Source organism: Peromyscus californicus, unplaced genomic scaffold, assembly GCF_007827085.1.
Source record: "Peromyscus californicus insignis strain IS unplaced genomic scaffold, ASM782708v3 Scaffold_21__1_contigs__length_65335640, whole genome shotgun sequence".
NCBI classification, from domain to species: Eukaryota; Metazoa; Chordata; class Mammalia; order Rodentia; family Cricetidae; genus Peromyscus; species Peromyscus californicus.
This window is the reverse complement of record NW_026294514.1, coordinates 11,622,523-11,648,118: the sequence shown is the minus strand read 5'-3', so window position 1 is coordinate 11,648,118 and position 25,596 is coordinate 11,622,523. Positions and strand designations below refer to the sequence as shown.

The window sequence follows — 25,596 nt, the reverse complement described above, 5'->3', positions numbered from 1 at the left end:
CTATTCTAGTACAGAATCGTTCGGATAATAAAGGATGTTGGAAAATACAAATCCTTACGTTATTTTTAATGTAACACATTTCTTCTAAGTAGACCTGTGGGTATTTCTTTTTAAGGGTTCACCCATTCTTTGTTCATTCATCCTATGGTTTTATGCTTTTTAAAATGCAACTTAAAAATTCTGAAAGGTGCAACAGTGGTACTGACAGGCTGAGGGTAGCCAACAGCCATCTAATTGAACTTAGGTCCTGAGCAGCAGAAGGGAATTCACGCTTGACACTATAAATGTAGCCAACTACCTTTGGCTCCTGGAGGAGACGCTACTACTGCAGTTTCCTAAACCAGGGTGAATACCTAACTGCACTCTGAATACTTATCCTTATGCCCAGGTAGGTGCTTCTCTCATCCCTCATCAAAGAAGTTACTTCTGCAGCAGATGGAGACCTTTACAGAAAGCCACAACTGGTCAAAATGCAGAGATCAACTGACCGTGGGATGCCCAGCCCCAACGAATACATTTACAACACGACCCGTGCACAGAAGGCTCAGGGGACATTGCAGAAGATGGGGCAGGAAGACTGTAAGAACTAGAGGACCAGGAAATCTACGGCAAGACAGTGTCTTCAGACACAGAATGGAGGTGGGGTGTAGGGAAGCAAAGGATCCTGGTATGCTGTGTGGAATTCTCAATGAATTATTTAAAATATATTATTTAGAAAGTAAAATGTAGCTTGAGATCAATTTTGTTGACCATCACATCACTCTATACACTGGCCATAATAAGCCCACAGCCCAAATCTCCATGACCTGCTCGTGTCACGGACTGTTTCCTTTCACAGTTGATATTTTTGGTAACTTAAGTGCCTGAGTTTATATTTGGCTCAAATTCATTTGGCATCTTTTTCAAATCTATTAGGGTTCTTTTGAGGACCAAATCTATAACTTTCCACTTTAGCTGTCCACTTCACTCTGGTCATTCACAAACTGAAGGATATAATTTAAGTCACTTACACCATTAAGTAGACAGTCTGGGCTTGAATCAGCTTGGCTACTCAGAAGCTGTATAACCTTGAGGACATTAGCAGTTCTGATTTACTTCATTAGAACGTGAGGATAAAAAAGCACGAACTGCAGAGAGCTGGTGTGAGCACAAACGGAGAGAGCACCCAGGATGCTAGTGTGGGCGTTCAATGACGGTCAACTCCACTCTCTGGGTTTGGCTACAGGATTCTAGCTGGGAGTCAACTTGCTGCTACTGTTCAGGTCATATTCCTCCCATTTTGAGATCCTGAGGGGTTGGGAAAATGACCTTGATGAAAATTCACATGCACCCTATCTGCCACGTTTTCTTTGTTTCTCATCCCAGTTATTCTACTGAACAGGAGAGCTACTGAGTCCTGTGAACTTTGTGTCTAGTGACCATCATGTTGTCTACTGAGTGTTCCCTGTCGTCACAATAATTTCTAACATCCGGCTGAAATTTTATATTCCTTGTTTTTTTAATTAATTAATTAATTCATTTATTTATTTTGTCTCTCTCCATGCTTTGGATTTCTTTCTGAAATTCTCCCAGAAGACAGGTTGGAGTAAGCCCATGTCAGGTGTGAAAGTAAGCCCCGTAATGGGAGACCCCACCCGTGATGAGGGGTTGAGGATGGCTCTTGCCCTGTGGCCTCAGGTCCCTTCCATTCCCTTCTCTCCTCAGCCTGTGGGACAGTAGACCCTGTGAACAGGCAGGGACGCCGAGAGCTCTAAGTGGTAGAGTGGCGTCCGTCTTTCGTCTTTCTCATCAGGGGTCTTGTCCCTTTGATTCTTTCCTCTACAACAATAAAACAAAATCCTGTAATAAGAAAATACGACAGCAACAGCATTCCAGCCAGTCTCGCCAGAAATGGTTAACGATGCCATTAGCAAAAACATGCGTAACATTCAATGTCACGAGCATTCCATTTTCTATACCTGGCTTACTTTGTCAACTTCATTTCCTGTCGGACTGTGCCTCACCAGATTTTTAAATCTCTAGTTGTTTCTAGAATTTCTTACATATGCACACTGGAGACGTTAGGTTTCCTGACAGTGTTCTAAGGGAATTAACTGTCTCTGTGGGATTTATTCTTGCTCATTTGCTTTCCCTCGTACACTTCATTTAGGTTCTGAGTTAACACAACTGTGCCATTTGCAGCCATGTCTTTTCCTCTTTTTGAAACAGTCACAGTTTGAATTCTGTTCATTCAAAGAATCCGAGAATGTTAGATTTACAGTGTGCATATAGGTGTGAGAGCGCAAGCGATCTCTGGCAACTAGGAACAGACCTCACGCTTATGTTATAGGAAGTCCATTGTTGTCTACTGATTGGCTTTTGTCCACATGTAACTTATGGCTTTCTGTTCCACGTTCCGGCACGTTTGCCAAGGACACACCACACTGCGGTGGTGCCGTGTGCAGCTCGGTTTTCCGGCAAACAGAATGGGAACAGAGGCAACCGTATGCCGCTGGACTTTCAGGGCGGGTCTGAGGATGTCCGGGATGTATAGAAGGGTCGACTGCAAACACCAGGGGCTGAGTTTCCATTTCTTTAGCAGTCTCTTCCAGACTCTCAGGCTCTACAAGCCTGTCTCCCACTTCTCCGAAACCTCTGGAATGTGTCGTGCACTGGGCTGTATCTATCATCTACTTCATGGTTATCACAAAAGCTAAAAGCTCAGCTGACGGCCAGACACCCAATACTTATTTATTAAATAAATGGATAAAAACTTCCTCTACTTCTATTCCACCAACCAATCTCCTCTTGGTTAAAATAAGATCCAAATAGCAGCTCTCCCTTCATTTCCTTTACTTTCCTTGAGATGAAAATGTCAGGGAGGCAAATTGGTATCTGGGACCCTGTTTTCATTTAAACATGAGTAAGACTTGCAGTAGGTGTCCAAGTAGCTTAAGTTTTTCATCACTCTGACTTATTACCCCTGTGTCATTTTTGTATGCTATATCAAAAAGTAAATTATCCTATGCTTGATAAGGCTGAATAGTCTAAAGTTCATTTATTCACTCAAAACTCCACATTAAGTGTTTACTACGAATGGAAAGCTGTCCTGGGCCTGGCCATTTCTCCTTCCTTTTGACTTCACCAAATCTGTGTCCCTCAGCTTCTGGGTCCTCACCTCTCGGTCCATCTAAAAGGCATTTGTGAACTGTTGCTACTTGTGAACAACCCAGCATCCTTGCCCAGTGCCTTCTTTCTGGGTCTGCTACAAACTCCACCATTAATGGACCTTGTACTTCAAGGGAAACTAGTTAAATCCAGGTTTCTCAATGTTTTTATAATGGCAATAATTTGGTTACATATATCAAACTAAGTATCGTAAATTTAAAAATCAGAGCTAATAGGCGAAGGAACACATTATTCATAACACATCGCTCATCTCCCTTCCATTCAAAATCATTTTACTTGAATAACTGAAATAAGTAACATTTTGAAAGAAGATAGCCAATTTTGCAATAATATTCTGTTGATCACTGATGCGACTCTTACCTTTTAGGGTTTGAGCTCTAATTTTACATGTCTACGTGTAGCGTAAACATAGGACTTAGCAAGCAGGCATTGCATACCCTGGTGTCTAGCACTCGGGTGAAACAAGATCATCAGGGTTTTGGGATATCTTCCATTATATACAGAGTTCAATGCAAGTCTGAGCTACAGGAGACCTTGTCTCAAAATAAAATAAAATAAGAAAAAAAGAAAAAGAAAGAAATTCCCTTTGAGGACGAGGACACATCAATATGAACATTACTTTCTTAATTTCTTCAGACTACTTTAGGTGAGTTACTGATAACCAAATGCAAAAGCTGCTTCCCAAAGTACCACAATTTATCTTCAATATGAGATAAAGATATAGTTCCACTCCCATTTTCCCGGAAAGTACAGCTTTTTATCAAGGTTTCTCTACCAAGAACCTGAGTCATCAAATCATTTTTTATTGGCTGCAATCTGATTGCAGAATAAATTGTTTGCAGAAAAACAATAAATCCATTTGTCTTTACCATTTTTTTGGTGGGCTGTTAACAGAATGCACACTGTCCATAAGAGGTCACAGCCACCTGACCTGGAAGTGTGCTGTGCTGAATCAGTGGGTCAAAGAGCATCCTGACTGCTGCTAAGTAAGCAGCTTATCATGAGATTTTGCAATAAAGTAGTTTGGCATGGCAGGGCATGCTTGAGCACACTTCCAGCTACCCAGGAGGCTAAGGCAAAAGGAACACCTGAGTGCAGGAGTTCAAGGCCAGCCTGCACAACATAGTGACATTGTGTTTCAAAAATGAAAGACTCTGCAGTAAGATTAAAAAATAACTTTAGTTTATCTTTGAGTCTTGGATTTGTCAAGATTGACAGTGAATACAGGGCAAATTTAAGACAAATCAACTATACCTCTGAAGAATTCTTAGCCAGTTACCTCTTTAGTATGTAAGATGTTTATTTACTAGTGAGAAGCATCTACAGCATGGTAAGGTTCTGGTGCCCAGGGTAGTATCTTTAGGATACTGGAGGAAACAGTCTAAAATGGAAGATTCAAAACCAGTCTTCTAGACTGACACAGACTCCTCTCTTCTGAAGTTAGCAGACACCATGTGTGAGCTGTTGCAATTATTTACAACTGACACTCACATGCTCACCACTGTTAAGCTGATGGGAAGCTCTCTTCCTTCTATCTCCATAGCAACTATTCCACATGCTTAATTACGTGTATTACCAATGCAGGTTCGTGGATGGTCAATATTTGCAGATACTTTTTATTTGACACTGTTCTTATATAATAGCTCTTTGAATTATCATCACCTGAAGAATCTTAGTATAGAGAAAGCTCTCATTGATAAAAAGAAAAGATGAACGTTTAGTACCACAGTGGACGGAGCAGAATGCATTGCTTTGCTGAGCTGCGTCCTATTAGGAGAAATGTAGAGAGTATCTTGTAGGAAAGAAAGTCTTGGGTCAAGGACAGAATTATAAACACCAATAGGTGTGAATCTGTTGACTATTATGTGCATGAGTGGGTGGAGCGAAAGAATCAACCCATGTTGGAGAAATGGAATCCACAGCAACACTCCCAACCTACGGTTTGCAAGAGATGAGCTTTGATTGGAGTAAGGGACAGGTCATGGGCTGCATTAGCAGGTCAGTATTTCCTTAAAAGAGTTTTCTATCTTCCTGAACTTGGACACCCCCCACCCCCTCCCAGTGTCTCATTTAAGGAACCCGTTAAAAGTCACACAGTAAGACGGCGAGAAAGGGAGAGCACCAGGAGCTGAGTCTTCTGTTACGGATTTTTTACTCCATCAGGGAGATTTTACTAAACATCTCCTCCATGGGTAACCCTGTGCTAAGAACTAGATGAGTAAGAATGAATTCAGCGCAGACCTTAAGGAATTCTGGCAAGGACTAGCAGGCAGGGCACCGAACCCACTCGGGGTAAGCTATTATGGAGGAAGCACAATGTTTGCTTAGAGCACTCTGAGTGGAGGCGCCCCGACTGCCATGCCTAGGAGACCAAGGGGAGCTTCCAAGTGGGTGTTAGGTCTAAGCTGGGCCTCGACTGTGCCGGTAAGTGGGGACAAGGGAAAAGCAATCTATGAAAAGAAAACAAGTTTCTGTGTGTTCTAGCATTCATCCTTCAACTTGGTTAGCCCTTATCGCTGTATAGTCCGGTCATTTCTGAGCTCAGAGAGTCCAGTGGATGGAGGACAGTTCAACACCTGGCTCGAACTGAGAGGTCCTGCCTAGGCGGTCGGCCAGCAGCAACTCCGCGCGCTGCAGCACGGCCGTCCCAGCCAGGCCTGCACTGTCACCACCTTCCATGGCCCTTGCTCCTGGGCTGCAGACGGGGCCACCCTATCCACTGCTGTGTCACCATGATTTGAAGGTTAGAAGATGGCACGGCGTTATTAGTGCTCAGGTAGCAGAAAGCCCATTGTGCTGGCTAGCGTCTTTTCCTGACATGCAACATTCTATAAATCTGACCTGGCCAAGGGGAGGCCATACACGGACGTTCGGCTCATTTGGCCCAGGCCCTGCTCCAAAGACGCCACTGAGCAGAGAGAGGCAAGTCAATGAATGTGAAGCCATGAAGTCTCTTTTTCAAAGGTTTTCTGAGTCATATACACTCACAAAAACTTCCCACTAGGAAGGAAGGAAGGAAGGAAGGAGGGAGGGAGGGAGGGAGGGAGGGAGGAAAAATTCACCAGCTTTATTCTTCCTAGCCAGCCAGGTCCTGGCTTAGGAAGTACTGCTCTGGAAGGGCAGCCTCCCCTGCGAACTCCCCTCCCTTACCTGGGTTCTTGGAGGCTGACATGTCACACCTCTGCCGGGAACATCCCTCAATCTGCCCACACAGCTCAACAAGCTGCCAGACACTTCTCCAATGGAAAAGGAGAACAGAGGGAGAACTGCTTTGAGAAGGGATCTACAAAAGTCCATGGAAGGCATCAGAAGGAACTTTCCAGAAAAATGTGTTCCGAGAGCTGCATTATAACATCAACAGAAGATGACTCTGAGTGGAGATCTGTGGAGTCCCCTTAAAGAGTCAAGGTCAATATAGGAGCTGAATACAGCACTAAGGTAATCAGTAACCGGAACGTGGGCTAAGCTCGCCCACATTCAGATGCTGCAGGTCGGAACACCTTGTTTCCTCGGCGGGTACTTCCGGCGAGCTACTCTATTTAGCATTCACAATGAAGTGGTGACCTGGGTAGTTGTAGTAGCACAGAGCAGGTGGGGAAACTGAGGGTGTACAGTTCTTAGGGATGCTGTAACACATCGGTGTGAACTTGGTGTGTAAAACATCTCTGAGTTCTAAAGGCCAGAAGGGCTGACTCCCTAGCTTTCCTGGGTTCTCGATGCCCCCTGCCTGTGGTCTTCAGCCTGTGCCTCCATCTTTCTTCCAAGCCCATCACGTCTCCTCTGCTGTCACGTCTCTCTGACCTTCATCACAGTTGCTGTCTTTTTTTCCGACTCCCCACCAATGGCCAAGTGAATGGCCATCTCAGGATCACACTTGTACATGTAACTTTTAATACCTCTGAGATACCGAAAGTAACCTAATCTGAAGGCGGAGCTATGTATTTACCTTTTGTTCCTAGCTGAAAATCATAGATATCCTTGATCTAATTCTATTCTGGTTTTATTGCTTTTCCCAATAATGAAAGTAAGGGGCAAAATCAGATTTTGCTCCTAGCAGCTTAAATAGATAAAAATCAGCCTGACTGTCAAAATCCAGGTTTGTCTTGTCAGGGGGAGATGAAAAGCAGCATAATAATTGAAAAGGATGAATGTGGACACTAACGAGGAAAAGGCTTGGCTAATCAAGTAAACAAACGCAAGTCCCAGATGGAGTCTCTATAGTACTGGAAGCAGCAGACTTGTCTTTTTATGGTTATTTTCCTGGAGCAGACATCCTTAAAGAGATGCACATTTTACAATATGGCGTTAGTAGCAGAAGTACTTTTTTTTTTCTTAAACCACAACTTTTTCATTCACCAGCACTGAAAGCTTCATTGTGATCATTACAGGCCTCGAATCCACTCTCCTGTCCCTTTCACTGAGGTGGAGTCTGGACTCATGAGGAGGATCCGGGCCAAGGGACAGTGAGGTCAGTGTGGCCTAGAATCACACATGACGTGGTGACCGTGGTTCTATACAGAACCTAGTCTAACACTGTCACCTGGAAAAATGTATTTTTATTCAACAGTACGGTAGCAATAGATACCCGTGGGAATTACGGGTGTGCCTCTGTATGTGTGTGTGTGTGTGTGTGTGTGTGTACATACATGTGGAGGTCAGAGGTCAACCTCAGGTACCATTTCTCAGGAGCTGTCCTTGTTTTTATACTATTTGTTTCTTGGTTTGAGACAGGGCCTTTCGCTGGGACCTGGAGCTCACTAATTAGGCTAGGCTGGCCGGTCAGGGAGCCCCATGAACCCCACCCCGTCTCCATCTCCCCGTCACTGGGATTATCAACACTTACTGCACTGTCTCGTTTTTTTTTCATGGATGCTGAGAACTGAACTCGGATTCGCCACTCTTGCTCTCAATCACTCTGCAGGTAGACTATTAATTCCTCCAGCACTCGCTCGCTCTCTCCCTCCCTCCCTCCCTCCCTCCCTCCCTCCCTCTCTCTCAGTAGGAAAGAGGTTATCTTGTCACAAGTGTGGAGACCTGAGACACACAACGCAGCAATGACAAGCTCCTACTACATAGGAAGATTTTTTTTTTTCCTCTTTAGATCCAAAGGCATTTTCTGCTCTGTTTACAAGTCCCCCTCGATGAACTCGGGGTCAAAAAACGCTTCTCAGCCCTGGGCAGTCAAGCTGGAGGCGGGGTGAACTGCTGTCTCCATAGCTCTTCTTGCCTTCCATCCTGAGACCTGGGCTTCTTGGGCCCCCAAAGGCTTCCCCCCACTTTCGACCTCCCCCTCCTCCCCCTCTCGACCTCCCCCCCTCCCTCTCGCTCTTTCTTTTTCTCCACTGAATCTGGCTTTGCGTGTCAACAAGGAGAAGGCATAGCTCAGGTCAAGACCGCAGTTCCCAGTCCCCTTGCAACTCCACAGGGCAGGCAGCATGCTCTGGCTAAGAAGATAGGAGCAGAAGTGATCTGCAGGAGTCTAGGCACCTTCAGAAGGAGGGAGGGTGTGCATTCCACTTCCTCTAGGTCCTTCCCTGCAGTAATGTGAGGCAAGATCTTGAAATGGAAGCCAGAAAGTGGGGGAGCAGCAGCTGATGAAACAGGGAGCCTGAGCCCCCTCGTTGAAAAAAAAGGGGGAAGTGCTGTGGGATGTTCTGTATGGCAAATGTGTTGCTGATTAGTCAATAAATAAAACACTGATTGGCCAGTGGCTAGGCAGGAAGTGTAGGCGGGACAAGGAGGAGAATAAAGCTGGGAAGTGGAAGGCTGAATCAGAGAGACACTGCCAGCCGCCACGATGACAAACAGCATGTGAAGATGCCGGTAAGCCACGAGCCATGTGGCAAGGTATAGATTAATGGAAATGGATTAATTTAAGCTGTAAGAACAGTTAGCAAGAAGCCTGCCATGGCCATACAGTTTGTAAGCAATATAAGTCTCTGTGTTTACATGGTTGGGTCTGAGAGGCTGCGGGACTGGCAGGTGAGAGAGATTTGTCCTGACTGTGGGCCAGGCAGGAAAACTCCATCCACACCTCGTCATGGATTTTCTACCGTCACACGCTCGGTCTACTACACTATAGAGGCTGACTTGCTTATTTTTAGGCAACTGCTATTTGTCTTCTGCTATAGCAACCAAATCAATGTCCCAAACAATATTTAACTTCAAAATTTTCCACACTAGCTTCCCTGAATTTCCAGCATTCATGAGTCTTCAGATTAGGTCAGGGGCCCTCAGTGTCCGTTTACACATGTCCCAATACTCTGAAGAGATTACATGGAGGGGCAAGGAACTGATTTTGAAGTACCATTACAGTTTTTCAAAAAGCTGAATCTCTGGGATAAATATATAGAAGCACGGAGAAAGCATCAAATAGTTTCTGTATTTAATCAGAGGCAGTGTAGAGACATGCATATCCCCAGACGAGCATGTAATGGCACAGGACTGGCTTGCTGGGTCTTAGATCTAGTCACGAACTTAAGATGGCTATTCCAGACAAAGGGTGGTGATGACCCATGGCTTCCACAGTGGAAAGGAAACATGTTAAAACTGAAGCAAGAAAGTTTCCTAGCTGGGCGGTGGTGGCACACTCCTTTAATCCCAGCACTTGGGAGTCAGGGCCAAGTGGATCTCTGTGAGTTCCAGGCCAGCCTGGTCTAAAGAGCAAGATCCAGGACAGGCTCAAAGCTACACAGAGAAACCCTGTCTCGAAAAAAACAAAATAAAACAAAACAAAACAAAAACAAAAACAACAAAAAAGAAGAAAGCATCCTAAGTTGGATGAGTTCCCTGAATCCATACTTTCATCACTTAAGTTATAGAGTCTTTCTCTGTAGATACTTTTTAACTGGATAGATTTCCATTTTCACAACATTAGAAGTCTTCATTGTGAGGGCAGGTGACGTCAAGGTTTTCATCCAGGGACCTGGGCTTCTTGGGTCAAGATGTGTCTTCTGTCCTCTCCGTCTGTCCGTCCTTCTTCTCTTGTGGCTTCTCCTCTTTCCCCACTGAATCTGTTTTTGTTTACCAGCGACTGAAAACAAGGGTCTTGTTTCTCTGCATTTTGTTTGATGTGACCACGTCTTCTATTCTACAACGTGCCAAAGTCTGCAAAGTGCAGTGTTAAGGTCAGCATGCACACCTATGTGCTTAGGTGTGTGGAAGTGGGCCGGGGTGGGGCAGGAGAGGGAGCTAGGGAGGGGTTTCAGAATGTATGTTCAGATACGGTTAACAGCCATGCCACGCTAAGACAGACATACAGGCAGAGGTGTGCACGGGCGTGCATGCATGTGCTCGTGTGTAAACACACACGGGGGTGGGGGGCACCAAACAGCAGGAACCTCAGGCTGTAGAATGGAAACATCTCCACTGAGCCCAGGTCTACTGAGCCTAACACTGGGTTTTGTACATTTCGTTAGTTCTTTTGAGAAGAGAAATAGTGTCGTTTATTTGGGGCAGATACATTTGAAATGACAGGAAACAGTCTTAGCATGTAATAAAAGCCTCAGCAGTGCCAGATGACTGACTAGGACGGACCCCACATCACGGGAACACGATTGCTGAGTGCCCACTGTTTCCTCTCCTGATTATGTCATAGGTGGTTGAAAAGGATAAACCGGACATGCTCTGCTAAATCTCCTCTCACAGTCTGCAAAGCCTATGCCCAGCTCACTTGTTCTTGGCCTCAAAGTAGTTCGGGGTACAGGCTCTGAACCTGGTTAGGGACAAAAGAGGTAGAAAAGGGGGTGCAACGCTCCCCTTCTCCATGACTCATCTGCCTAATGCAGGGGTAAAGTATTTGCAAATCCTCCTGGCCCCCCTCCAAACCAAGCAACCGCCACCGTCCATCTCAGGGCGGTCAGCTGAATCACCTCGCTGGAGTATCTCAGCTGGTCTTGATGACTGTTCACATCCATTCATGGAGGAGTGAGGAGAGTCACAAGACCTCAGTATCTGGCACTCTGTATAAGCTGGAATATGCAACAGACTCTACCTCAGCTACACAGGGCCCGGGAAGGCTCCAGTATGTATGCTGGGGATGACTAGGGAGGAGACTCCACCCATATGCACTGACTGGGAAGCAATCTTCCTTGCTGGGTAAAGGTTTTGTGGGTGTGGCCTTTTAGGGAAGGTGCACCTACACTGTAAGTAACCCCTTACCTATGTTCTGTAAGGAAGTTCAATAAACTCATCAGTTCCCTAGGAAGAACTTCGGTGGAGTCACCCCTTGATTTATTGTTGGGACCTTAGGAGGAAAGGTAGACATTGCTTATGTTTCTCACTGGGAAGGAATTTTAGTGATACCCTGCTCCGAAGCCACGTCTTCCAGTAAAGCATCTGCCAGACACAAAACGGCATTTTCGTCTCCTCTTGTCTGCGTTCTCCATCACAACACTGTGTGGCACACTGTGGGATATCTTCAAATAATTCCTGAATGAGAGAATTAATGGATGCAGAGGGGCAGTTTGCTGACTTCCTGAAACCCCAATGAAATTGTTCTAACATTGAGGTGTGGTAGTTTTTTATTATTCACTCCATTAATTATAGTGCTTGCACAAATAATACACGAGAGAGAGAGAGAGAGAGAGAGAGAGAGAGAGAGAGAGAGAGAGAGAGAGAGAGAATCACTCAGTACATTCATCATCCCAGGACACCAAAATCCATGGATTCTCAAGTTGATATGGTATTTGAATATAACATATATAATCTTTGGTATACATTCAATCATCTAGGTTAGCTATACCACCTATCAAACATAAATGCTATGTAGAAAATTGTTACACTCTATTATTTAGAGAATAATGACCACAGGAAAAAAACCTATACAAGTTCAGTAGGCTTTTTTTTTTCTGGGTATTTTTGATCCACAGTTGGTTAAACCCACAGAATAGAGGGCCCACTATGTACATGTTATTTATAAATGCCAAATATATGTATTTCAGTATGAATATGCCCTATGCTTTGTAGAACTACTCAAATAGAAATTGAAAAGTTATGAAAAATGTCAGTGTAAATGCTGCTGTGTTCTTGTGGCAGCCTGGTGGTTTTCTTGTGCTCCATCCTGGAGGCCACCACTGGTCCAGACTAAGTGCTGCAGAAGCTGAGAGAGAAGGTGAAGAACTGGAGTTGTCCAGAGAGGCTCTGAAGGGCCATGAGGCCATGCCGTGTCTTGAGCCCCTCACTCTGCACTTTGTCAAGTGACTTCCACTTTAATGGTGGATGCATGTTTCGAACTAGAATGTGGGACCTGAGTCAGTAACAGCTGAATGGGCAGGACTCACAGAGCTAGAAGGAAAGGGGATGTCCCAGGGGAGACTCATTCTGCAGCACCTTGTGCATAAGTAAGTAGACTCATCACAGAAAAGGGATAGAGCTCGGCTTCCATCGCACAGCCCTGGGCACTAACATGCTGTAGAACAGTAGGAAACTCTTCAGTGCCTGGAAGAGAGAGTGGAAGTTGGTTCCACCCTGTACTATGAAATCAAAACACAGAAATATGGATTTGGTTTGCTACAGGACAACAGAGAATCACTGGACATTTAAAGTTGAAAACAGAATCATGTCAATATTTTATAAAGATCAGACTGAGATCAATATGTTTTGTGGATGGAAAGATCTGGTTTTGACTAAACGGTTCAGAAGTCTACTCGTAAAGCAGCAAGGGGAGAAGAAGAAAGCGTGACGTGAGAATCCACTAGAAGGAACCAAGCAAGGCCTTGGCTAACCAGCAAGATATGAAGAAAGAGACAATCTTAGATGCCAGGGGATCCTGCCATTTGCACAAATCACAATCCTAAGTGGTTTCTGGAAGTCTATCTGGTTTCCTAGAAGAAATCCCAGGATGAGCTGCTGTTTCTTTGCTTCACTTAAAAGCTTGGAGTTTGCCCTATTGTCCAAAGACCAAGTCTTTAACATGGGAGATGGGATTAAATCTTCAAGGTTTGCTGGAAGAAGCAATTTCAATGCTGTTTGGCCTTGAAAAAGGGGAAGAGCTCCTCCTTTGTGTGTGTGTGCTGAGAACATGTGCTAGGTTTCTGAGTGTAAGCAAATAGTCTAATCAACCACCGGACAGAGACCAATAGTAAGCTTACGTGCTGTTCCATCAGATTTTTCTTGTATGCAACCTTCAGAGTATTTTAAGTTTTGAGGTTTATATGAAGGTGAAGTTGGCGAATCATTGGTGATTAATCATTGGTGAATGATGAAGTGGGACAAGAGGATTAGGTCATAACATGCTGGAGGAAAGGGAATCCAGGCCTTTCGATCAAGAGGCTCTGATTCTGTGCATAGTCACATGATGGACCTGTGCCCGCGCAGTTCAGTTTTTGAAAGCTGTGTGCTAGATTCTTCAATGACTTATCCTGAAAGCAGGCTCCTAAGACAGTAAGAAATGACCAAAAATTGCATAAAGCTTACTTTCCAAACAGAGCTCTGCAGCAAATATACCCGCCATCTGGTCTTCAGGCATCTCCACAGCTTCACTTTGAGGCAGCTATTATTTAATCCAGACCACACTGTTTATTCATTCAGTCGGTTCCTGAGACTTTCTGAACATGACTCTGTAGTGGGCGTGCTTGGCAACTCAGAGTCAAACTGCTCCAGTTGAGGGCAGGGTTTTGTCTCAGTGGTTGGGCAACTGTGTGTCTGGGGGCTTTCGGCTACTATGTCAAGCTGATTATTAACCTTGTCATCTCTCAGGACGACATCTCCAATACACTAGGAGATGCACAGCCGTGCTCTAAAACACCTACAGACTTCAGAACTGAGTGCCACTGCACAGGGATTATTCGGATAGTCGACTTGAATGTAAACTGATCTAAACCCAGTGGCTATATCCCACCGATGGGAAATGAGAACAGCTTCTTTGTTCTCACTAGATAAAACACAACTGTGCTCTAACGCCTAGCCGGGAAGAATTAAAGGCTGGAAAAGGGATCTGGTCTGGGTTGGTTTTGGAAATCTTTAGACTAAGAAAACAAACATTTCCAAGAATAATGAAACAATCACATGAGTTGGAAAATTGCTTCTTCTTCACTACATTTTTTTTAAAGGCAGAAGTCAGTGGCTTTTGTAACTCTTGCCTGTCTCAAAAGAAAGAACAGGCAGGGCTGAGAGCCTGAGCCTCGGAACTTCTGCCGGTGTTTAGGTGAATGACGCTGTGGGTTTTGTTTCTTTGCCAGGTGTATGGACAACTGCAGAGAACCCATGATCCATCACTGCAGTGGTCTCTCCAGAGAGGCGGGTCCGATGGATAAGTACATGTCCAAGGAAAGCCCATCCCCCAATTAACTCATGAAATCAGGTATCGGTGAAGTTGGAAGATGACGCAATAGTTTTCATCGCAACAAATATTCTAGAAAACGTTAATTTCATGGTTATCGAAGCTTCCTAAATTCCTTATCAAGCAGTCTTCAGATTTTTTCCTATTAAGTCAGTTCATAACAAATTTACTGTTCATTTGTTTAACTCCACTTCCTGTGCTGTCTCTCATTTAGATCATGACATCATAGCATCAGGGAATGGAAACTTCGTGATCACTTGGTTTTTCTCCCCCTCCTTCTAAGCTGAACACGTACAATTCTTAACACCTTTTTTTTTTTCCCCTCTTGAAACCATTTTTACTTCTGGATTTATGCAAAATGTGAGAGGCTTTTCTATCTCAGGAAATGGTGCTTCTTCATCTGCTGTACTGTTCCCATTGTTTGCTCACTGTCAGTGGGACAGTCTACGCAGTACCATTACCACTCCTTAAATAGACCCATGTAATGTGCTCCCTATGATGGGCTTTGCCGTGTGCTTATCACTTTTAGAACTATACTATCTAGACTTTCATCAGAAAGGTTACCACATGCCAACATTTAATGAGCTTTACTTTCTGGCATGGAATTCCAATAAAATATTATAGATAAAAATGCTCACTTACCAAGAGTACACTGGGTGAGTCATTCAAAATCACAGGCATAAATACACTGTAAGTGTGGGTTCAGGTCTATATGTAGGAATATAAAATGGGAACGTGTGTGTGTGTGTGTGTGTGTGTGTGTGTATAGCCACATGTATGGGGGTAGTATTCCCATTCATACACATACAGAGGCCAGACAGGACATGTGGCGTCCTTTCTACCACTCACCACCTTATTCCCTTGAGGCAGGGTCTCTCACTGAGCTGAAGCTCACTGGTTGGCTACACTAGTTGGCTAGGGAACTCCCATGATCTACCAGTCTCAGGCTTCCCACTCTACCCTCCTATGCTGGATTCACAGGCATGCACAACTATGTTAGCTTTTATGTGGGTGCTGGGGATTCAAACTCAGCTTCTCCTGCTTTGCACAGCAAGTTCTCTTAATCACCCAGCTGTCTCCCCAGCCCTAAGATGTAGATCCTAACAGACAACTGTTAGTGCACTGTATAGGAACGTACAGTAATCTCAGTATAAAGATATGGTGATATTTTATTTGTACTGAAATGTGATTTTATTTGTATGTTAATAAATAAAGTTGCCTGGGGGTCAGAGCTTATAGCAAGCCATAGCAGAAGTCTGGCAGTGATAGAACACAACATGACAGGCAGATCTCTGTGTGTTCAAGGATACCACCAGCATGGAGACACACGCCTTTAATCTCAATACCAACCATAGAAGACCTGGAGGTCTGTATAGATGGGCAGTGACAAGGAGGTCATGTGGTTGGGTTTACAACCAATGAAAAGGCAGAACAGAAAGTCAATAAAAAGACAAACACACAGGAAGTAGTTCTCTTGCTGAGGAGGACAGCAGCAGCAGTGAAGGGTAAGGATTTTAGATCTTAGCTCTGACCTCTTGGGTTTCCATCTCTGCATTGGCTCTGTGATTCTTATTTAACAAGACAGTCACATCTACATAAAGACCTGGAAAAACTCTGCCTAAGACTCATCTCATTTTCAACCTTCCAGATACAAGGACCTTATAAAATAGCTGAGTATTAAAGCTGGAGATGGTTTGAGATTCTCTGAGTTATACTCTGTTTGCCAATCATCTGCAAATGTGTTTGCTTCCCTGTTTAAAAAGGCACAATGGGCCGCACAATGCAGTGCAGAATGGAAGCAGAACCCAGTTCAGAATTGAAATCTAGAGCCCCCAGCCTCGCTTTCAGCAATTCAGACATTTCGAGTTCTCTAAGTCCTGATTTCTTCATTTGTAAAGCTGCTACAAAGACCAAATGCTCCTGAGGAAATCTTTTATAAACATTGTAATATGAACTGCTGAACATATGTACCCATGTGTGAACATGCATGTGTCTGTGTGTATGTATAGGTGCAGTCACTAGCTTGACCCATTTCATGCGAATGCAGCAACGAAAAGCCTTTTTTCTTTCATAAACACATGATTTTTATTTTAAAAGGTTATTTTTTAAGTCCAAATGAATCAAAGAAAATTATGTTTAAAATAATTATAACATATTAGAAAAAAAATCCCGGGAGTCCATACCTGGCCCTACCCAGAACCTATTCCTGGGATCACCCCTAACTCTGTCTACTGGCCATAGACATTTCTATTTCTTTACCTTAGAATCTACGGTTTTCTAAAAAGGGCCGACCTTCCTCACAAGAGTTTCCACAGCAGTGCCCAAGGGCTGTCCCTGAAGGTGCCACAGCGACAGCAGAAAGGTAGAAAGGAAAATGAAAAGGACCCGCAAGGGAGAGAGGAGGAGGGGGTCAGCCTTGTATTCTGTCTACGGGAAACTTGTTTGTCCAATTCTTGTAAGTCGGAGATTGTATGAATATCCAACCAGACGTTACTACAGTATTTTAAAAAGTCATTCAGAGCTGACATTTCCTAAATGTCATGTTTCGCTACGAAACGTGGCCCCGGCAAGACGTCAAGGGTGTGCCTTTGCGGGCAGAAGCTGGCTTGTTCAGTTACAGCAGAGTTGTACCACACTCATGGCTGTTTTCTCGTGAACTGAAAGTGTGTACCCCAAAGCACTTTAAAACGCACCCAAAAGCAAAAGCTCTGCGTAGTTTCTACTAACATCACCCAAACGGGAGGACAGTGTAGTAACAAGAGGCCTCGGCAGCACTCAGTCTTTGTTCTGGTGAGGGCTTGTGAGGCAGAAGTCTGTAAGTGAGTTGGATGGACATTTCCTAACTCTTTACGGCAGTGATTACACAGATAAGACCTACAGCACCACACCAGGGAACGCAGGCGAAGGCCAAAGTCACCCCGGTGTACAAAAGCAGGAAACACCAAGACTTTCCCACTGAGAACACAGCTCGCATGAAAACTCTTGGCTTTAGCCAATGCATCTGTTCCTCCATGGGATGGAAGACAGGGTCTGAGCTAATGACTCACATTGTCAGAATTATGGACACAGGCAAATAATCGCACACGATTAGTTCGGCTTAGTCAGCTCCAAAATGCCTTTGTGAAGCAACTGCTCTCAAAACAAACTCCCTCGGCAAATATTTAATTTCATCTAAGCCTCTACTGACATCAGGAAAGCGTAGTTCCTGCGGAGACGACATGAGAACTCGAACTGGGTATCTTTGCCATAGGCCTTGTGGAATGTGCTCTCTGCAGGCGCAGGTTCCCCTCAGCCACGGCGACTATTTCTGTTTTAGAATTATTACTCGGAACTTACAAAAGCCATTGTTCAATGCAGTTAATTGTGTATTAGTTCTCAAGGACAATGGGAATGGGCCTGAATGGAAAATACCTGCAACCTCCCCCATTCCTTTTTTTTTACTTCAAAGATAAGCTAAACTGAGAGAGATTTCTTTAAGAGGTGATATGGCCAGACAAATATGGTTATATTTAAAGTCTGGAAATTTGGGGGGGGGATATCACATCTATTGTGGGTAGGAGATAGAAAAGGGTTTATAGGGGGCAAAACTGTCTGGGGAGTCACGTCCATTTGTTCTTGCTTTCTATAAGGGCAGTGACTTCATTTAAAAAGCCGAGGGTTTTTTTTTTTCTATTTTTTTATTTTTTTAACAAGCAGAGAGGCAGATGTGTGTGGGCTGGCTCTGGCCCTTGATGAGCAGACGGCAAAGCCACCGTCTCTAAGATTCACCAACTACATCAGTTGGAGCACAGACCAGGGGCCTCCTCTCGAGCCGTGCAATCAAGATCCCACATGTCAACGGAGTGATTGTGCTGCCCTAGCAGGGTTTCCATGGGGCCAAGTTTCCTTTTCCACAACCGTTCTCAGATGTGGTTTTCAGACCAGACTTTTCCATCCCCATTCCTTAGCTCCCCTAGGTTGAAAAGTCTGGAATCAAGCTATTTGGAAAAAATCTTCTGTACTTTGATCAGGAAGGGAGCTGACAGGGGCCAGCTGGAATTGCAGAGCAGTACCGAGGGTACTGGGAAGGACATCCTTAGAACAAGAATGTTCTGAGCTCTCAAGAGTGGCCCACAGAATGCAGGTTCTCTTGCCTGACAGCGGAAACGGGATGTGGCTTTGGGGACACCTGGGAAAGCTCCCGAGGTGGCTGTGTTTTGTGTGTCTTTGCACTCACCCCACCCCACCCCGCCTCCTTCTCATTTTTCCCCTTGAACAAGCAGGGTTTTATGCTGTGAATCTACATGGAATGTAGCTCTTATCACGACCTAGCAGAATTCATTAGCCTTTTAACCTTCTCTGCTGCCCTGGCCCACCAGGCTGCAGAACAGGAGAGGAAGTCTCCGGGCAGTGAAGCCCTGAATTCAGGTGTGCCAGCACTGGATTAGCCTGCAGCTGGCCCTGTGACCAACAGGGAGGGGGCGAAATTAAGAATGCTTTCCTTACCGAGGGAGTAGTGGGAACGGATCTTGAGGAACAGAGGCTGAGGGTCCCTGCCATTAAGTCCAGCTAGTTAAAGCCAAAGTCTCCATAAGCCTCAGGAGCTTCCCAAGAACCACCGGAGATGCCTGTGCACAGGGCCAGGGAGATGGATCAATAGAGTGTGTAGGAGTGACTAGCTAAGCCAGGCATCTTAGGTAATGATTAGAACAGGGAGAAAAATACTGCTTAATATCCCCCCGCCCCGTCTCTTAGCTTTTGCTGGGTATACCGTGGCCTCAAAACCAACATGTTTAGATTTTACTTCATAGAGAACCTGCACAACTCACATTAGGTCTTTCTGTATATGCCGTGTGACGGTCCTTACACCATCAGTTGGCTCACAGGAATCAGAAAACAAAACGAAGCAAGTGCCTGTTTTGGTTCTAAACCAGGAGACGTTGTCCTGGGGTGGAACGTGAACAAGAGGTGGGACCCAAGAACCCATCAGTTTCTGGTTCTTCCTTCAAGCACATACATACAAAACTGAGATATACACTGAAATGAACGACTACTTAAGGCAGAAATGTGATCAGACAGACTGTAGAGGGGGCTGGAGAGATAACTTAGTGGTTAAGAACCCTGGCTGCTCTTGCCAAGGAGGCAGGTTCAGTCCCCAGCACTCTCAACTGTCTGTGCCTCCAGTTCCAAGTTCTCTGACACCCTCTTCTGGCCTCTATGGGCACCAGGCATACACACGGTGCATGTCCATACATACAGGCAAAACATTCATATACGTAAAGTAAAAATAAATATAAAAAATGGACTGTGGAGGTTATTGAACATGGCCAGGATTCATTCAAAGGCACGAAGTCATCAACTGCACACAGAAGTAGGTCAACAGGATGGAGCTGAAATGGCAAATGGAGCTTCGACACTCTTAAGAACTGTGCCAAGAGGCAGGGGATTTATAACCAAACCCTTAGGATAGGCAGAATCTAACGACTCCTGAATAAGGAGGTCCACATAAGACCACCTTACACTGAAGTCTATATTACTGCTATACTCATCATCGTTAGCTTTGTTAGTTCAAGGTGGGATTGAGGTCACATCAAAATAAAGAATCAATCAATAACCCCTCCCTATTGGGGGAGAGGCGAACATAAACATTTTACTGCCCCATCCTTCATAGCCTAAGGCTATGTAAATCAGCCATCAACTCTGAATACTATATTAGATGAATCCCTTTGGTAACAATTACACAAGTCAGAACACCAGGAATAATGTAGTGTTAACAAAAATATATCAGGTGTTGGTGAAAAGTCACTGACAAGTTAGTATATTTATATTTTTCGTGAAAAAAATGTAGTTCTTGGCAAAATAAAACGTGCAAATTCATTTAATTTTAATTCTTAGGATCTTGAGGAGTTATTTTACTTTGAGCGTTTTTACTACAAGCCTGTGGCGGTAGCCACAACATCTCCCATACGTTGTCTGTTGACTTAGCGAACATTTGTCCCCGGTGTGAACACACTTGGAGAGCAGCTCTCTGTGGCTGGTTAGCGCATCTGAAAACACAAACACTAACCGGGAGGCTTGCTGCTCCCTCCTGCAAGTGCCGGGCTCCAAAGGAAAAATTCTTTGATGTCTACCCTTGCATAGCGGTATGCTTCCTTTTCAAACCACTTTCATAAGTGTGATGATCATGAGCCATGCTGTGAGGTTAATTTTTGGTGGTAACACAAAACCTGAGAGGATTCCTTTTCTTTTCCCTCCTGAAGGCTCTCGGCAGTGCCTGAGCATATGGTGTGATCTCCATGGATGGTAACTCCCTGCACATGAGAGCTGAGATTTCCTGTACTCCTCCCGAGGTACTGCTGAAGGCCAAGATCCTGGACATTTCATAAACAAACAAGCAAATAAAGGAATAAATCACCACACAGCCCAGGTCATTACTGCAGTGGGAAGATGATGTGTGGATCTCTGCCTACTTCCAGAGCCAACTAGGTAAGAGAAATTAGAAAAGCATAAGCCCAAAATAGCTGAGACTTGACCCAACATTCTCGGGGAAACAGACCGAGGCACAAGGATTTGCAGATAAGAATACAAGAGGGCAGCATGTGGTCCCCCTGTCCCAAACCCTAGCAAAATCCAGGAAAGTATCAGATCTACCTTACTTGGGGCAGCCTGCCAACTACCCATTTTCATCCCTGTAGGACATGAATGATTTATTTTCCAGAAAAACTGAATTCACCAGGCTTGAAGCTCAGCCATGTTGGAGGCTCTGTGGAGGGCAGGCTTTAAGTAAAGTGCTGGAAAGGAAGCCTGGGCATGAACAATGAGCCCTTAAAGCCTTCTTTGACTCTCCCTGTCTAGGATGGACAGCACTCTTGGATGCCTCCCAGATAGGAGGAGAAGACAGCATTCCAGAGAAGCTAAGTGAGCCCGGTCGGAAGACTCATAAATACTAACATTCTGAGCAACAGGAAGAGGTGGCTTCTGACAACCGGAATTTGCAGGAAAAAAAAAATGAACTATCCTTCCAGAGCTGGATAAAACTGTTGATTCAAAGGAGAGCAGAAAGGAAGAGAACATGCCATGCAACGTAGTGGCAAGCGTCATCTGTCCCTGACCTGCACATAGGGACTCTGGTTTTACTTCCAGCCTGTGTCGCTGCCCCTTGAGGTGGCTGTTAAGTCACTTTTCCTTTCTAGGCCTCGTCTGTAAACAGAAGGGTCACAGTCTCTGGGTCCTGTTTCTCTGAGATGCTGAGAATCTCTTCCCAGAAGGTCCAGAATGACAGGATGTCAGGGGTCTCTGGCAGGGTGCCGTATGCCCGAGGCTTTACTTATTTCTTGAAGTCCTTCCACAGCAAGCAGCTAACATTCTTGGAGGGGACCCAGTTCCACAAGCATGCACCCACAGTATAGGACAGGTCTCCGAGGCTGCTAAAAAGCTCTTACTGTGGGCTAATACTAACCCTTTTTCCCCATAAAGCAAAAGCATTTTCAGGATTAATGCTGACCCAAACTTAACTTCTTCACACTTAGTGTTTTTAGCTTTTCCCCAAAATGAAACAAAGGGGAAAAGCCAGCATTCTTCTCCTTTCCGAGGATTAGCTCTGATGCAATACTGATTGGCATGTATCAAAAACTTGCCGCATCAAGTACCTTTTCCCATTCGTCTCCCATGAACCCACTTCCAAGAGCCACAGTGATCTGGCACACGTGAGGTCACAGTAGACTCACACACACTCTGCCCAGGCTGTCTCTGTTGTCCTCAGCCCAGTTAGATGAGGCCCGGTCACTGAAGACATTCTTCCCCAGTTCGCTCTCTAAGGACTCTCCCCACGGTTTCAAAGGATCATCACGATCGGACTTTCTGCAGAAAGGCTGGGAGGCATTCTGAAAATTCAATATTGGTTTCTGCAAGGCACTGCCTTGCCCAAAGCTAACTGGGGGCCATCTGAACATTTGCAGGACTGTGGCCATAATCATCCCTCCTGTTGGTCACCATGTCCCAACACGCCTTTGCAGCCAATCACAACAAAATCACTTGTACATGCTTCTTCATACCAAAGGGAAGACGTCCTGTAACTCATGCATCTAAACTCAGAACGCTAGTATTATGGTTACATAATAGGCAGCCTGCTGACATTCCTATTTTAAAGCATTACTTTTTCAGGGTTTATCGCAAGTCGTTTTAAATTTCATTTAGCTCTAACGTATTATACAACTTTATGTTGAGAAGCAATGTGCTCTGCTCCATCAGCAAGCTATATTGGAAAATACAGTGGCTGTGAGTTTGAAGCTGCTTGTTTGCTAACTTCTGATTTGATCCTTTTGGAGAGCCACATGGAGAGCGGTAATGAGACAGGAAATTTTTACCGCATGTTGTTAAGACATTACTTCGGAAAACCAAAAGAAGGAGATTTTGGTGTCTAATCTGGATTAATGGTATAGCTTTCTGCTTTCCACTCAATTTACTGTAAATGAATCTGAGGTCCAGGTCATTGTTTATGCAGCTTTACAAGCCAAGCGATCAGTTTACTAGATTTCTAGTGACTGCAGGAATTGAAGAAGCTGGCGAACTTGGCGAGAGGGTGTTTGTGGCTTGATAAAAGTATCCATTCACATAGCTTCCACTAGCCACAGAAGTACTATGCTGTTTGGGAGACCTGGCGAAGATACCGGCAATCAGGGCCCTAGGGTGGGTTACCTGACCCACGGTGAACTCATCAATGCCTCATTCCACGGGTCAGAACTATGGGTTGAATGCAGCCCCAAACAGATAATCAAGACTTGGTTGAAACTGTGAGGAGAATGAGCTTTCTTGCTCTTGCCCATTTCTCCTGAATGAAGCGCAAGATGGGACTTACGCTGCCTCAGCTGCCTCATAGTAACGCAGGGCTCAGGAAGGAATAAAAAGGAAGTTGAGGCAAGAAAGATACAGCCCTGTCCACTCTCACTGAAGGTGTTTCCTGAAAAATTTCTCCTGATGATGCCTGTGCTGACTGGTGCTAACTTCCAGGGAGGGGCGAGCAAGCAGCCTTCCACTGGATGCCTTTACTTCACGGACTAAGGTTTGCTGTAGCAGGGAGAGAGAAAGAACAGGCCATGGGCAGGCAGTTGGAGGAGTCCTCTGTGCCTGTCTGGGTTGGATTTTCTATGCTTACTGCAGAGAACAGGCCAATAGTTCACATACAGAAAGGAGTACTATATCCTGCGGTCTATAAATTAGACTAATTAAACATACAAGTATTTGGTTTGTAAAAATCTTTCATGAAGCAATAACCTGGCTTATTTCATAGTAACTACAACTGAAATTATTACTCAATTAAAAAAATCCTATCTACAGTTAAAAATGCAAGATCTGGGAGCACATGCATTAGCCCAACCTTGTATATTCAATTTAGACAATGGATTGCCCCCAAAATGTTAAAAATTCCTAATATCTTCTTAAATTATAGGAATAAATCAAGCTGTATATTTCTGAGCCCACTGTCTCCAGGCAGGAATCACTCTGTTTCAAATTATGGCTTTGATTTTTATTGGTTAGGTTAGAAATGATAACAAATGTAGAATTCTCTGTATTGACATTTAGTGCCCAGGGGAGAGCTTTTAAAATTGGAGAGTAATGGAAGTAGCTGCCTTTAAGATTTTTTTCCGCAGGAGTCACAAAGATCCATCATACATTGGAGGATACAGAGATTGTCAAAATGAGATTTTGCTCTGAAATTACATAGAGTGGCACAAGAAAAGAAAAAATATACAAGAAAACAGTGGTTTATTGGGACAACAGAGGTAGGTGTTGGGGGAGAGGTGTCACAAGAACAGGGTGTTAGCCGATGCTCCTGCCTCCATCCTAGCGATGAAGGCAATAATAAATGACCTCTGAGTACCGCAGCCATTCAGTTTCAGAACTGGGAGAAGGTCCCAGAGTGGCCAAATTCAGCCCTTGAATTTCCCAGGTCAGAAACCTTGGACCTAAAAGGCAGGGTCATCTCTCTTACGTTTCACAGCCAGTGGGTCGCAACATGCTTCTTCACTTGTGGGACAGGACTCTCCCACCTTTCAGAAGTTACAAGATGGGCAGCCCTCTGTGTACTGGAAGGATTTGCCTCTATATTCACTGTGAAGTCATCTTGAATGTACACATTTCAACTTTTAAAATTGTTTCTGAAACTAGCACACAAGACAATAGGTTTTAGTATGACATTTTATACATACATAATCTTTGAAGGCTGCCCGTATTCTGAAGGTGTATTTGTAGGCAAAGGATATTTATAGGCATTTTCATGTCTTATCATGAAAATGGCATGGGGTGGTCAATGAGAAAAAACACTCACTGTCTTGCCTTGCTAACTAAACCCAGTGCAGGGGTTGGGACAGATGGTCACTACAAATGGAAGATCCCCAGAGGTTGCCAGGTGTTGCCAGAGGTTGTCAGCTGGTGGGCTTTTACTTTCTGGAGGGAGGGAGTTTGTGTTGAGGTTGGTTCAGCTGCTTCCCACCTAACGGCTAAAGTTCCCATGCAACACCGAGCAGGTCTCACTCTGCACCCCTTTCTAGAAAGTTCTCTGAGAAATTGTGAACTAGCCAGGGTAATCAACAAGTGACAGAAAGCTGCATCTTTTGGATGTCTCCCTGTAAAGCCGAAGATCAGGGATGCTATTTCAGAGCTGGCTCGTCTGAGTGTCTACAAATGATGCCAGTCCTTCTTATTAATGGGCGCTTTCGTCATTTGGTGGCTTGTGAATAAGGAATTGAGGGAGTTTGTCTCCCATGCAGAGCAGCTTGGTGGGGTAGGAATGGGAACAGGTAGGAAAGGGTGGGCATAGGAAGGAAGCCCAGAACTGTTCTAATACACTGAGTGCCTTCATGTTTTTCAGGGAAGACGTTAAAGAAAACTGCACTCTCTGCTAAATCCAGGTGGCTTGTTTAAAATCATGTTCCACATGTTGGCCAGAACATGTTTTCAAGCCGGACAAGGTGGTGCATGCCATGGGATCCCCACATCTAGAGGCAGACACAGGCAATGCTTGGAGTTTAAGGTCCAACCTGGGCTACACAATGAGTTCCAAACTGGCCAGGGTAACAGAGTGAGACAATGTCTCAAAACCAAACAAAATTTATAAATAAATTCAGCTCAAAATCATCTTGCAACCTTTCTCAGATATTCTGGTGTTG

At 44.6% G+C, this 25,596-nt stretch overlaps 1 protein-coding gene across 6 annotated transcripts in view; it reads right to left on the bottom strand.

Moving 5' to 3' along the window:
* Spats2l (spermatogenesis associated serine rich 2 like) overlaps nucleotides 1-25,596 on the bottom strand; it is a 172,999-nt gene that overhangs the window by 107,167 nt on the left and 40,236 nt on the right. The window lies entirely within an intron of this gene.